Source organism: Saccoglossus kowalevskii, chromosome 16 (assembly GCF_978046115.1).
Source record: "Saccoglossus kowalevskii chromosome 16, keSacKowa6.1, whole genome shotgun sequence".
Lineage (NCBI taxonomy): Eukaryota > Metazoa > Hemichordata > Enteropneusta > Harrimaniidae > Saccoglossus > Saccoglossus kowalevskii.
In genome coordinates, this window is record NC_140656.1 from 8,541,987 (window position 1) to 8,554,697 (window position 12,711).

Here is a 12,711-nt window from a genome sequence, read left to right on the forward strand (position 1 = left end):
TAAAAACACGCTCAACACTACTGCATATGTACAGATACAAAATGTTTCAAAACATTTGCTTGGACGCAGTTACAGCGGTTGTAATTAATATTCATATATGATATTAAGTTAGAAAGAACAGATCAGAAAGTTTCCTGACTTTCCTTTCTTTGAATTATGTTTTATTTTGATATTTCTTTAGTTTTTCAGTTTTACTTTTGTTTTTATTACATTACTAAATCCTCTGATGATTTAGTTTTGTAATAAAGTTATTATTATTATGTTATATAATTAAATACTATTACTACCATCAGTTTCGCAAGCGATTAATTGGATCATAAGGATCTTTAAATCTTGATCAACGAGATAAATCTACTTTTCTACCCAGATATTTTGGAAGTACTGTAATTGTTGCATGTAATTAGTGTATGACAGAACGTTGTGGCCTTGTCATGACGTTTGTGACAGGTATAGAACTTATTTTTATGAGTGATGTGGCAAAGTGTGAATACGACCATAAAGCGTCTGTTATTACATATGATCACAGACTTCAAGTAAATCATGTCTTCCAAAATTGTCATACAAGTGCGCGCAATGAAAGTCACCTACTTTAAATTCTGTTCAGTGATTGGCTAATACCATAATTGTTAGTTGCATTTGATATATCACACACTACTTTTATATGTCAAATGCCAGAAACAAAATGTATCTACCAGTAATAATACAACTTGAATAATCACCTTGTTTGCTTACTTTATACAATTCCGTTACAAAACGATCCCACCACTCTTTTTCACTGTCTGCCATGTACACGTATGTTTTCTCGAGATCATTTTCCACTATAGGAATTTTCATTTCTGTGAAATCCGCATCAACCAAATCAGGTTAATCTTCAAAAGGATGGCTGAACAACAAATGAGGATTATCTACACTTGATGAGCAATTCATCCATTCCAGATCTGTGCTCAATTTTTTGTAAACTAAAGTAGCTTTTCCAGATTCATTTTAAGTAATTTTAAACACATGTGGCTCACTATGGTGTTGATCATCATTAATTGAGTCACCAAACCAACTTTTAACATCGTATATTTTGTCTAACAGATGTGTGGTCATTGGCTATTTCTTAAATAATTTGGACGATCTATCAATCAGAGAGTCTAAGGTGAAGGCATTATTATGATTTAACCAAGTAGAATATCTGCTGAATACTTGGTCTATGTCTTCGTGTGTCCTAGCATAAGAAATGGTATTTTTATCTAAATAAATCAAAATATTTTGTTACTTAAAATTAGCTTACTAACATCATCTAGGTATGAGTTATGTTTTACTTTTTGTAACTATTGAATAAAGCTATGATAACAGTGAGATATAACTGACGAAAATCTGAAATCAAAGCGAATAAACAACTCTGGCATGATACACATTGCTATGCGATTTTACATTGGTACAGTTTAGGCTGTACATATACATATACATTTGATTATGTAATTCTTGTCATTTTCACGAAAACAAGGCTGATCTGCATTTCGTCTATACCAAAGAAACGATGAACAGAAAATAAATGTTACGCTGAATTATATTAGTAATATAATGGTGCACATACCTTATCAAACACATACAATTCCACGAGAAGACAGCAAAGAGCCAACGGCCACCTATTTTTATTTTCCCTGCAAGTGTTGTCTAGCTGCAGGTATAAAGTTTTTTTGGTAAATTATTGCCAAACTTCTTAACTGCTAACAATAAAATATTGCATGTTAGGTTACTGTTGTGAGGCCACTGGAATAAGTCAAACTATCTAAATAGCCAGTTTCCATGTGTGATTACTCCTGTCAAATGGGTCTTTAATTTCCACATTGTTTTGGAAATACTTGTGAAGTGCGACATATTTGTTTTATCAGAATCCATTCCATCCATAATAAATGAGACATATTTGTCTGGGCGATTCTTGGTTTTTTTAATATGCTTATAATACTTGAGTCTTTCAGCACTGAAAATTTGTTGAGAGAAAAGCATATCAGATACAAGTGTGCAATATGTTATTAAAATAAAGAAAGTAAACAAGTCTTACTTTCGTCTTTTCAAATGTTTTCACCATTACTGAACTATATTTTCCGGACTTTCTTGTTCATCGTGGCCTCAATTCCTTTCTTCAAGAATGTACATTTATTACACTTTGCAAATCTGTTTACCTGTATGATAATAAAGTTATATTTTATGTAAATACTATCAGACAATGTGATATAAGTATACTACATTAGCAAATGAGTGTACACACATTGGTGCACGAGTTAATGTGAATACATCAGTTATAGGGAATGAGTTAGTGTGAACACATCAGTTATAGGGAATGAGTTAGTGTGAACACATCAGTTATAGGGAATGAGTTAGTGAGAACATATCAGTTATAGGAAATGAGTTTGTGTGAACACATCAGTTATAGGGAATGAGTTAGTGAGAACATATCAGTTATAGGAAATGAGTTTGTGTGAACACATCAGTTATAGGAAATGAGTTTGTGTGAACACATCAGTTATAGGGAATGAGTTAGTGTGAACACATCAGTTATAGGAAATGAGTTAGTGAGAACACATCAGTTATAGGGAATGAGTTAGTGAGAACACATCAGTTATAGGGAATGAGTTAGTGAGAACACATCAGTTATAGGAAATGAGTTAGTGAGAACACATCAGTTATAGGGAATGAGTTAGTGTGAACACATATAGGAAATGAGTTAGTGAGAACACATCAGTTATAGGGAATGAGTTAGTGAGAACACATCAGTTATAGGGAATGAGTTTGTGAGAACACATCAGTTATAGGGAATGAGTTAGTGAGAACACATCAGTTATAGGAAATGAGTTAGTGAGAACACATCAGTTATAGGGAATGAGTTAGTGAGAACACATCAGTTATAGGGAATTAGTTAGTGTGAAGACATCAGTTATAGGGAATGAGTTAGTGAGAACACATCAGTTATAGGGAATGAGTTAGTGTGAACACATCAGTTATAGGGAATAAGTTTGTGAGAACACATCAGTTATAGGGAATGAGTTTGTGAGAACACATCAGTTATAGGGAATGAGTTAGTGAGAACACATCAGTTATAGGGAATGAGTTAGTGTGAACACATCAGTTATAGGGAATAAGTTTGTGAGAACACATCAGTTATAGGGAATGAGTTAGTGAGAACACATCAGTTATAGGAAATGAGTTAGTGTGAACACATCAGTTATAGGAAATAAGTTGGTGTGAACACATCAGTTATAGCGAATTAGTGTGAACACATAAGTTGTAGCAAATGAGTTAGTGAGAGCATCTTTTTTTTTTTATAAAATTTCCACAGTAGGGCAATGTGGAGCAGTCAAAAATCTATTTTGTGCCTACATTGATGAATGTCAATTTCACCACTTAAAAACATGTTCATTTAACATATTAATGTAGTGGGAAAATGGGTATTTTTTATAAATGACTCTTCATTTATATGTTCAAGGTCCACATTACATTGAATGAGAATTAGTTATGATAATTATTTATTATTTGTTTGGTTTTTTACAGCAAAACCTGGTGTTTTCGTGAATGTAATAGAGACTTGTATGTTGATCCATAAAACAGAATACTGTAAAGGGGGTAATTATTCACTGGGTTTTAATTTAGCTTATTTCGCTAACTGGAAAATGCGCTAAAATAAAACCCAGTGAATATGTAAAATTTAGCATAGAACACATTATCTAAATGACGAAATCGTGAATTTAAAACCCACTGAATATGCCTGAAATAGTAAATCAGTGAAATTTAAACCCAGTGAAAATTAGTCATTTTACAGTATAAATCTCTGATGATGTACAGAATACAAATCTGTGGTTGAAAAAAGAACAAATGTTGGTGGCACTGTATTATGTATGAACGCTAGAAATGGTATGTTTCGTCACATTAATCTGATAGAAGTATCTTTATTAACCAAGTAGCAACAATATTGAAAACTATGACTAATAATTATTAATTTCACTACATTAAGTCATTCTTACCTCACACATAAATAGTAGAAAGATAGCTCGATACTCGATTCATGCCCAATTCGGCAATTACATTACATTTGAGTCACGAAAATTGGTATGTCAAAGTAATTCACAACAGCCCAACAGTGGGTACATGTAATTTGTACTGGACCCATTCAAACAATGTCTTGTGTTTTCAGGTATCAATGAGGATATACTTTATTATAATCTTTTTTTTTCAGAGAGTGTTGTAAAATCATGTACACAAATGGTATGTATTTGATGGAAGAAAACACCAACACACTTGAATGTGCCAAAATGTACGAAATATATATAGACATTTATGCCAGAAGCAGTGATGAGCCAGAAGTCAGTGTGACAGTAACAGAAACCAGTGTGAGTGACAGAAGTCAGTGTTACTGAGAGAGAAGCCAATATAGTAGACGGGAGCAGGTGTGATAGAGGCTAACAAAACAGTGAGGGAAGAAAAAATGAAATATACAATTTCTATGACAGCGATGATTTATTCAGCCAATAAGGACTAGATGCAGTATATAATGTGAGACTTTTAAAAATATATTAATAATAGACTAGTGAATCGGTCTGGAGGGCTGTAGGTGGGCGTACGGCTCGCAGACCATTCTTGAGTGCACTCTGAATGGGCTTGCTTTCAGGCTATGAAGAAATTGGTGAAGAGTTTCATTATATACTGAGATTGTGAATCTCATTTGTTATGTTCTTTTCTGTAGATTTCCTAGTTTTTTATTTGATTTTGGTTAAACTATTTGTTACCACTAATGGATAATTTGGCTTGGAGTTTTGGATTGCGGAACTTTTAGCGCTGACCAATATTCACTTTGACTTGAGTCACTCATTTCTTAAAAATTACTAATAGTGTAGGAATTGATTTCATATTTTTTCAGTCTAGCTTGTATCAGGTGATCTAGTCATAGGCTAGAAATAGAACTGGGTAGATTTGTGGGACTGGAGGTGGAACAGAGAATATGTACAATATGTGAAACACTTGAAATAGAGGATAAATTCCACTTCATTTTAAAATGCCCTATGTATGAAAACATTGTAATTTTTTTTTTACCCTCATGGTCATATACTTATCCAACATTAGAAAAAAATGAATTAGCCCAGTGCCAGATAGTAGATAGTCTTATCTCGCTCTGGCCCAGTCTGTCCCGTGAATATTGTTTGATTAAAAAATCCTGTTCGTGAAGCCCACCGCCACTCTCCACACAGAGGGCGGTCGCTCCCAACATGCTTCACGCCTACAAATCTCTGCCGTACGTTAATTTGCATATAACTAACTGACAGCGGGTCAATTAAGGTCAAGTGACATTAAAATAGGCGGACGTTTCTGGAAGAGCTCGTTCAGTAAGCATTAACATGATTCATTTTCGTTGCTAGCAGCTAAGTACAGTGTTCTATTTATGTAACAGTTTACTCAAACGTTCATCACAAGCTTCCGACATAATCTGTAGTCTTGTATTATGTTTGGGACAAACCATTAGGTGGATTTTCGTGAAAATTTGACCACGCCTGTACTTTCCCGAGCTATGTATTGTATCGGGAAATGTGAGCGTCGATCTGAGCTCAGACCATTAATAAACAGACTGGAAACTCCTATTATATAATCTTTATCCAACAAGTAAACCGAGGCGAACGTCAGATCAAAAGAACAACCCGCATTTCCAGTCTGTTTATTAGTGGTCTGGGACCTGAGCTTTTATTCATTTATACAGGGAGTCACTTGGAATACATATCTGTGTAATGCCATGGGTGTCCCTTGCCATTAAGTGACAGACCACCAGTGTATTTTTTTTAAATTGTTGTATTTGATGTGGTGCTGCAATCAATATTTCCTGATTATCTGGATGCAAGTAATTCACATTCATTACTTCTTTGCATCCTGTGAATAATAAATCTCAGTTGTGCTAGTTTATACAATTGTTTTTGGTTGTAAACAATACAGCTACATATGTAGTTTTACAAAGTTTTACAGAGTTATTGATGGAGTGCAAACTTTTAAGGTTTTTATATTAAACAAAACTTTCAGCAGTGAAAATGTACTGTTTGGTTTTCAGATTCATTTTTCACTTTTACCCATGTGAATGAATATTTGCAATGGCAAACAGCTGTTGATGCTACCATCACAAATTATATAGCCTGTTAGATTGGGCATGAATTAATAAATACTAATATGTATCTACAAATATACATTGTTTTTTATTGTTTTTAAACTGCATATACCCCAAGTTGCTTTCCAACTTTGCATGTTGCACCTTGTTACTGACCCCCTGTGGACATTTCCCAAAATTAGCAACCTTAACCAACAATATCCCAAAATTAATTTTTGTATAGGGCCCTTTAGTATGTTTAAGGCTGTGCAAAAAAACATACTATGACATAACATATTAACAGTAAATGTTGTGGTTGCTCAGTGCTCCAAATTTTCAAGATTCACAGCCAAACATATTCATATTGATCAATCAATCAATCATGTATATATTTATATGCAAAGTGGGAATGCAACTGTACACATAATATGTGTTATGGGATCATGTATAAAATTGTGATTTAAACCTGACCAAGTTTAAAGCTGGGACACTTCTCGCATGTACATTACTTTGCACATATTGAGCAGCATTTACATTTGCAGAGCTGAACTTTTCTACAATATCCTGATTAAAATCTTTGACATTTGAAGCAATATCAGATGAATTTAAGTAAATTACAGCTGATGCTTTCTGGCCAGCTCTGACCTGCTCGCCCTATTTGCTCGAAGTAATAAGCTAGACTAGTGATCTTGGTGGTTTAGCATAGATCACTCGTTCAATCACAGGACTATCAAAACCCATACCCTTATTTTTCAGTTCCCTTGATATCTCCTCTACAACTCCCTTCTCCTGTGTAGAAAACAGTGTGCCAAAGAGAGCATTTCGTTGATCAAGCAACTTTGTAGTTGGCTGAAATAACTCAATGCATAGTGCTTGAGCAGCAGCACACCATTCAAACGGTATGTACATCAGGGTAACCGGATACTGTAATTTTCCCTTCAATAAAGCTCACATTCTGGTCGATAAATAGAATCGTACATTGAACAAATATCAACATTACAACTTTTTTTCCTTTCTGTCTAAGAATATGTTTGGTCGATCAGGGTTTTCTTTGAATTATTGTAAGCTGGTACAAGCCCAGCTGTTCTGGAAGTAATTGTAGCTGTTTACTTGTCAGTGTCCTACTGAGGTAGATGAAGGGAATGGATGGAAAAAAGTCGTAAATGTTTGGATGTTACCAAAAGCTTAATTAATCTTTTGCTCTCATCCACTGCATCACTTGCATTACACTCTATATCAAGCTTACATGCCGTTATTCATTTGGATCAGATTTGAAGGGCTGATGACCAGAACAATATTTTCGCCTAAACAGTTGCTACCAAACTTGCTCTTTAAATACCTAAACCTGGTAATACCTAAACAGTAGAATAAAGACAACTTTGCTGTGTTTCCTTATATTTATTTCCTTATTTATCCATACACATTGTTCCATAATGTTTTGGCAGTGCACTATGTAAAATAAATAATTTGGCAACTATTTATATATTATGCAATAATACATTATGATTTTGTAATAAAACATAAAGTACATAAATAAAGTATCAAATAATATGTGAACAAACAATACAATTTCCTACTAAGTCTTACTTAAACTATGTGAATAATTAATAGTATTTCACACTGAGTCAGTAATAAGTAATAAATAAACAAAGAATACAATTTTGTGTTAAGTCTTGAATAAAGTATGCAAATAAAATAAACAATTAATTAATATAGTTTTGCACTATTTACATAAAGTATGTAAATAAATAATTAATTAATTACAACTATTAAAGTACATAAATAAATGCACAAATAAACTATTATGATATGAAAAGTTATGTAATGCCAACGACGTATGACATTACTTTACATTTGTAGTATGATTGCATTTGAAGGTTTGATATTTTTGATGAATACATGGACACTCACAAAAATATCCCCCCCCCCCAAAGAGCATTTAGTATATAACCTAAAAAAAGCATTATTTTTTCTTGTTGTAATATTTTTTTTTTAAGTTCAGTTCACAACTGGCGGTTTTGCAACGGAGGTTGTGAATTTTTTTTTTATAAATACATGTATTGTATTCACTGACATTTATTCTGTATTTAAATTTGCCATGAGTTTCACAGTTATCTTTCTCTCTCTTGTGTATACAGTAATTGTGTAGTGTACTCGGCAGTTCATTGTTGATTGTTGTCAGTTGTTTGTTTTGTGTTCTTGGAATTTTGTATAAAAACAACAACGGTCAAATAGGTATATTATTTCCACTTTGCAGTTTATCGTAGACAGTACTTGTATACTTTGTGCTCCTGTATAATATCGGATTATTAGGAAGCATGAGATTGTAATGTAAATTTACGCCACTGTATGCTAGCTGCAGTTCTATAGCTCGCTTGGTTTCGCTGTCGGTTATTTCGTTCGTCGTGGTGTTAACGTTTCGTGTTAACTGCATGCAGTTACTGTGAGCAGGTTGTTTTGATCGGACTGTTTCTTTTGTTTCGAGTTCGTTGCAAGTCTAGAAACATAACAACGTGTTTGTTTGTTTTTTTTGAATACAGAATATATTCTGTTTCAATACAGGATTTTGATATGCCAATCGGCAATTTTAACAATTTCTTACTGTATAAATGGTCTCCAAAAATGACAATGTTACTAGCACAGAATCACAGTCAGTTGGCGCACACGTGATAATAAAATAAATACGATATTTACTATATGGGGGCCGCCATCTTGAATGACGCATAAACTAAATAAGAGACAAGTTGTGAAACGCGTTTTTCAAATTCATACAAATCACGACAAAAATACCAATCTTTCACAAGAATACGGTCCGTTGGGGTTATATTAAGCCAACCGATAACAAAATTCGGCCTAATTTGTCGTTTTTGTGTGGAAAAGTCCCTTGCATACGAACACCTAATTACGCGAAGAGCCTAGAACACTAAGCCGGGGTATTTAGAACCGAAATTGTCATCTAAGCGTTAGGCCGTTGCCGATTGGCTGCTGAGCTGGAATGCCAATTTTTCGTTTTAAATACCCCAGGAAAGTGTTCTAGGTTCTTCGCGTAATTAGGTGTTCGTATGCATGTTTTATGCGTCATTCAAGATGGCGCCCCCATATAGTAAATATCGTATTTATTTTATTATCACGTGTGCGCCAGCTGACTGTGCACAGAATAGACTTTCTGTTTTCAGCACGTCTTTGATAGTAGCAATGTTTGCGCCACTGTACGAAAAAACGCAACCTCGCGAATTTGACAACATTCCTTTGAGCGCTTTAGGATAGTGGGAATAGAAGCAAATAGATGGAAATACCAGTTATACTTATGAAGATTGATGATTCGATTGCTGGCCGGGATAGTATTTAATGTATTTAATGTTCATTTATATGCAATACCAATAGGCCTACACTACATTCTCAATTTCGATGTGTAAAATCATATCGCTGCTGTGGGCGGCGACGGGCAACTAATTTTTAGGTTACTTTTTTGTTTTACTATTCTGACGTTTACTTGGTTGCATTGTGTATATAGCGTAAGTTACAAATGACGTCACAATCAATGATGTCATTGCATAATATTCATGAGGCTATTTACCCGGATGTCACTCGGACAAACAAACCAAAAATATGGCGGCTTCGCAAGCGTTTATACGTATTGCCTTAACTGAAGACGATGTACCAGGAGCAAAACTTTTGCATTCCGACATACTTGAAAATTCCGTGTACAGGTTGAGACGATGGTTGGAATGTCGTGGATTGAAGATTTCCGGCAAAAAACAGGATCTGGTTAATCGGTAAGTAAAAATTTTCGTGAGCGTCTGACGTTACCACTGGCAACCGTGCCTCATAACGTAAATATTACTTTGACGTGCATGAAGTGGTGTCGCACTGTCAGCGATCGACGTAATTCATATTTGAAAGTTTTTAATTAGAATCATTTGTCGTTTAGTCGTCTGTCGAATGATGCTTCGTTTATATTGAAAAATTGTATGTGAGCGAAATGAAACTGCTACCGCGAGTTGCGAAAAAAAATATCGTACGATCACGACGGTCGGAACACTTTCACTGACTTGCATGATAATATTGCACGAATGACTGATCGGAAATTAATATTGAGGCCTCTATGATTCACATATTCGTCAAAGTTTGTGTTTCCCCCAGTTTTACTTGCAGAGGCGAAGTGACCATGGTTAGATCGTTGCAGATTTCGAACTTCCTGTCAGGGTGCTAATGTGGCCTTTTACGACGGCTGACAAGTGTGAAATGTCCTATTAAATGCGTCATTGTTTCGTGTCTTTATGGTGTTTATAGTGTCTGTCCCTTATTAAAAGATTATTATGAAGTTCTGGAAATTCTCAATTTTAAAAATAAGTTTAAGTATTCGGGGATGCTGTGCTGTGATTTGTTTGTTTGGGAGAGGGTGTGTGTAAAATTGTATATTTTATTTTTAATTCTGATTGCTCTATATTCCAGTCAAAATTCCCTGAATTTAAGCAACTATTAACTCAAAAAAATAATTTGAATTGTCAACATTTAATAATTTGTACGATGAATGTTACAGAAAATGATTATTACACACAATAATTTGCATATTATTTTTACCAGTCTTGAGCACAGTAAATATACATGTATTCTAATTTATTTCTGAATTTATGTACTTTTAACAGAATAAACAAATGTATCGAAGCAAAAAAAGGCAGTGAAATTAGTATAACAGTGGATAACGGGAAATGGTATGAAATCAAATGCAGGGAGACAATGCAATCGATACCAGCAAGGGACAAAGGGCCACCACTTTTGCCCATCAATGGATGGAAGCCATTTCCTAGTCAGCACATCCCAGGATGTTTTAACAAAGGACACATCTATTATCACTTAGTGGAGTCAGCACAATTTGTGGAGAATGGTATGACATCAGCTATTGAATATGACTGCCAGACATCCAAGCCAATGCGACGAGGTCAACAGTTTTTCAGAAGTGGTAATGTCCAGGATATGAAGGACTGTAAGAGAGATGGTAATTACCATATAAAGGCAAAAGTCCTAGCGTCAATGACATCTGTCATGTATGCCGTCACCATCACTATTTCTAGCGAATCTGGTTTTGTGCAGGATGCCAGCTGTAATTGCAAAGCATCAGCTATGGGTCGCTGTAGCCATGTATCAGCCCTGTTGTATGCTTTGCTTGATTATACCAACAACCATGGCTATGCTCCTCCATCCAGCACAAGCCAGACTTGCAACTGGAACAAAGGCAGACAGAAAAAAAGAAATCCAAAACGTGTAACTGAAGCTAACTACCCATCCAAAGCAAAGAGAAATGTTAGTGATGTTTCAAATTTTGACCCTCGCCCACCATCAATGCAGAATTCTAGACTAAACTCTCAGGACATTAACAAATTTGTAACATTACTGCAATCTGCAAACCAAAAGACACAGTCAGTTTCCATGTGGCAGACTCTATTATTTATTACATATGAGAACTATGAACTTGATGATACACGTATGGACATATTAAGGAAAAAGAGGACACAGATACTGGAAAACTTGTCAGTACCATCTCATCAGCCATACATGTTGGTAAAGCAGCAAGGTACTGATGAATGGTTCTCCCAGAGATTGTTGCGTATTACTGCGTCAAATTGCAGAGAGATTTACATGGCCAATTCTGATAAAAGAATAATGGATGTCCTCAGAAGAAAGCTATGGGAAAAATCCCCAACAACATTTGCCATGCAGTATGGAATTGGAAATGAAGATCAGGCCAGAACAGACTTCATCAAGCTGATGGAAGATACTGAATCAAATATGAAAGTCATACCGACTGGTATGTGGGTAAATCCACTTTTTCCAGAACTTGGATGTGATCCAGATGGATTAATATATCAGCCATCTCAACCTAGCAATAAATATGGTGTACTGGAAATAAAATGTCCAAAGGTGCTGGAAGATATTGACCCCAATAAAGCAAAGTCAAAGCTCTCTAAAGAAAAGTGGTCGTCATTATGCTTAAGAGAACATGATGATGGGGTGCTATCCCTGAAAACCTCGCACCAGTACTACTTTCAAATACAGATGCAGATGGGTGTGACCGGATTGTCTTTCGCTTACTTTGTTGTATGGTCTAAGAGGGGCATTTTCTATCAGCGAGTGACTTTTGATCATGAGCTATGGGGGAAACTAAAGCCCAGGTTACTACAATTTCATCACAGTTTCATCTGTCCAGAATATTTTGAAATGAGAATTCCACGAGACCTGGAACCAGTACATTTAGAGTAAACTTTATGTATGGACTGAATCTGTAGATTCTGGATTGATTGTTCGTTGCGGCAATGAAATTTGTTGTTTCTGAAAGGTCTGGACTAATTTTTATAAATATTTACAAGATTCAATGTTTTCACCATTTTTTATTTACAGTTTTATTATAAATATTTAAAAAAAAAATTATTTACAGTATTTGATAATTAAGGGATGGGTCAATTAAATTTGAATGAGTTGGGAGTATTTATTATGGCAAGGACAGTTTTGCAATATTGCTCAGCTATTACTGCTAAATTATTTTGTTGTAAATATGCAACATTACATTTACATTGCACCAACAGTAAAAACAACAAATACTTCAA

At 34.8% G+C, this 12,711-nt stretch overlaps 1 pseudogene; it reads right to left on the reverse strand.

The window, feature by feature from the left end:
- Nucleotides 1-864: 864 nt before the first annotated feature.
- Nucleotides 865-1,866, reverse strand: LOC144359619 (uncharacterized; annotated as a pseudogene).
- Between the last annotated feature and the right edge of the window lie 10,845 nt (nucleotides 1,867-12,711).